The sequence below is a fragment of the Dendronephthya gigantea genome, unplaced genomic scaffold, assembly GCF_004324835.1.
Source record: "Dendronephthya gigantea isolate DGI-Jeju-01 unplaced genomic scaffold, DenGig_1.0 000200F, whole genome shotgun sequence".
Classification (NCBI taxonomy): Eukaryota; Metazoa; Cnidaria; class Anthozoa; order Malacalcyonacea; family Nephtheidae; genus Dendronephthya; species Dendronephthya gigantea.
The window spans coordinates 141,071-144,386 of record NW_021163210.1 but is presented as its reverse complement, the minus strand read 5'-3'; positions in this window follow the sequence as shown (position 1 = coordinate 144,386).

Sequence of the window (3,316 nt, the reverse complement as noted above, 5' to 3'; positions counted from 1 at the left end):
ATGGAATCGTATTTAATGCAGTGGCGTAGCCAGGCTGACGATTTTGTCCCGGTATGTAAATTTCGAGTTATTATAATTATTCATGTCTTTAGAAATCTATTGTTTTCACAGTCAGTGAATACCAAAATACAGGGTGTCCCAAAAAAAAGTCCCCGCTATTGAAATGAAGCTTTTGTTGGAATTTGAATGCATGATCAACGCAGTGTGTGTTAAAATAGCATATTTATTAGGTTGAGGCATTCAAATAAAGCGTCTTGCTTTCAATTGGGTTTATCATAATATTAAGGCAATCAGATTCGAACAAAGGCTTTATTTCAATAGAGGGGACATTTTTTTGGGACACCCTGTATTAGCATAGCGGGACAAATCGATAGTGGTGGGCGATACTGGGATTTTATGATTCGATACGATATCGATATTTTTTTATCGATATTTTCGATACGATACCGATATCGATACTGGCACTTTTCACCTAATTTATGCAGATCGTGGTCTTCCCACTGTCAGTGGGTCTTCCTCGCAGCCTCCTGTTCGCGGGTTCCCAGTCGATCTCTATCGGTGGGCAGCGTGAAGAACACTGAAGAATGCTTCATAGGTCTATAATACTCCATGTAATCCTCACGTAACCTAATATCGAAATCATCGATACTGAAAAATAGTATCGATACCAACAACCAAATTCTTAGTATCGGAAGTATCGATATTTTAAAGAAATATCGCCCACCACTACAAATCGACAAGCTGGCTATGCTACTGATTTAATGGTGCAATATTATCGGTAATATTTATAGCAACTGTCTTGCTGCTTGCTCCAGATGTAATGTAAACAAAGGCTTTGTTTATTACATTTTCAACTGTTGTTTGAAATACGACGAACTGTCTGTGTGACTCGCACAATATTGCTTTCCTATCGGTTCAAATGAATATGAACGAGAACCGAGCAGAGAAAATTTTGAACATAGGAAATTTAGTCGCACAAATCCAGTTTGTGATGTATGTAAAAAACATCTGAGAAAAATAGCGCTGCAAACATATTAGGCAGATTTACATCGAGGACCCGGATTTCAAAATGAGTTGCCGTGAAATATTGGTTACATGAATACTAGTAGCGCAGAGTCATCTGTTCATCCTGGTCGCGGTCGCAGCGCGAGATATCTGTAACTTTTCATCGTAACGAAATATTCATGATCTAATTCACTTTGCGACAACGCAAAAATTGTTACAGCAAATAACGCACGGAGTAAAGTAGCCTTTACAGCCTTTGTAGCCTGCATTGAGATAGCTTGTTGCATTTCCAATAGTTGCATGTGGTTTGCATTGTGAAATCATGCTCAGATTTCGGTTTTGACAGGTATAATGGCCATGTCCAGCCACTCCAGTGTGCTATGAGATCAGCGGGGATGATCAGTGACTGCACGTGACCAGTTTGGTCGCAAATATATCCTTTCTGGTCAGCGGACAAGCATACTACCAAAAATTTTTTCCAATACAGATCGAACTGGAATCAACGACTTGATTGGAAATACAGTAACGGACCAATTTCAAGCAGTTCTTACAGACTATGTCGATTTGTGGAACGAGTTCTGAGAAGCCGAAAGCAAAATATCAACGTATTTCGGATGAAATCTCAGACGTCGACGAAAAAACCAATATTTGAATGCTGACTTTCTTACATTTCGTTCAATCGACGAAATTCTGGATGAAACAGGATTGAGATTTTTTCATTGGAAAGTTTTCCTGTTGATGTGCGTTCAACTTATGGCAAATGCGATTGAATATTCCATTTTATCCATTGTACTCCCGAGTCTAAAATCAGATTGGAAAATGTCTCCAATCATGGCTGGGGTATTGACTCTCTCGATGTCTGTCGGTATGCTGGTAGGATCACCTTTTTGGGCGTGGCTGTCGGACAAATACGGCAGAAAGTGCTCATTCATCGGGAGTGGAATGTTCATATTTGTCTTCGCATTGATGAGCGCGTTTTCAACAAACTATTACTGGCTTTAGATAAGTCTTTGTCGGATTCGGAGTTACGACTGTAGATCTGAGTTATGTTGTAATAGTGGAATTTTTCCCGCTGAATTATCGAAATATGTTTTCAGTATTAACCACGCTGTTCTGGACTTTGGGATTTCTACTTTCGGCTGTTGTTTCCACGAAGCTTTCGGTGATCGGTTATCATTGGGCTCTGGCTACCGTGTGTTTTCCGACTGCAATTTTTCTTATCGGTATGATATTTCTCCCGGACACTCCCTATTATCACCTTGCAGCTGGGAACGAGCAGAAAGCTTTGAACATTCTACAAGATTTGGCGCCTGAAATGGATTTCAGCGACACAAGACTTCGGAAAACAATCCCGAGACACAGAGGGCAGATTTCACACAGCTATTTCGATCAGGTTATTAGAAAATCACAATATGCGCTTGTATCGCCTATTTTGGAACCCTGGTGACGTATGACGGTTTAATATACACCGCGTCTGACGTTGCAGGCAGTCAAAATTCAACATCTTCAACGAATGGCACGCGAAACAGCGAAAATATGCATTTAATTATGGCCTGGGTGAACTTGCCTGAGATTGTGGTGGTTTTCATAACTGGTTTAAGTTGCTACGTTTTTAGAGTAAAAATTTTAACCCTAATTATTATAGTCTTGGCAATTTTATCACAGATTATCGCTTTGTTTGTCGTAAACCATAGAATGCCATTACTCATAGCCACAATGTTATCTCGAAGTTTCCTCGCGACAAACACGTGTCTAAAGGCTGATTTCCACTTACAGCGAAATCGTTCGCCAGCGAAATATTTGCATATTTTCTTTTGAATTTTAACAGCATAAATAAATTAGTTCGACTTGACTGTTCTCAATTCAAAAGAAAATATGCAAATATTTCGCTAGCGAACGATTTCGCTGTAAGTGGAAATCCGCCTTAATGTCGTTATTCGCATCGCTGGTTTACCCGACAGAAAATCGTAGCATTGGAGTTGGAGCTTGTGTGTGTGTTGGAAGCATTGGGACAATTCTAGGACCGTTCATCTTCGAGACATTCTTTGCCCAAAAATACCTCAACGGAATTGTATTTAATCTTGTGATATTATCGGTGACAATTATAGCAACTGTCTTGCTGCCGTCGCAAAGCGCCACCTTAAGTTAAGTTACAGTTACAGACCTTTCTTATAATGACGTCAGACGCGGAAAGTCTGATGTTAAACGAAATTTGATTGGTTCTACAAAACTATCCAACCAATCAAACTTCATGACATTCCGCGTTTGACGTCAATATTAAAAAGGTCCATTGTGAACTCGATAGATTTAC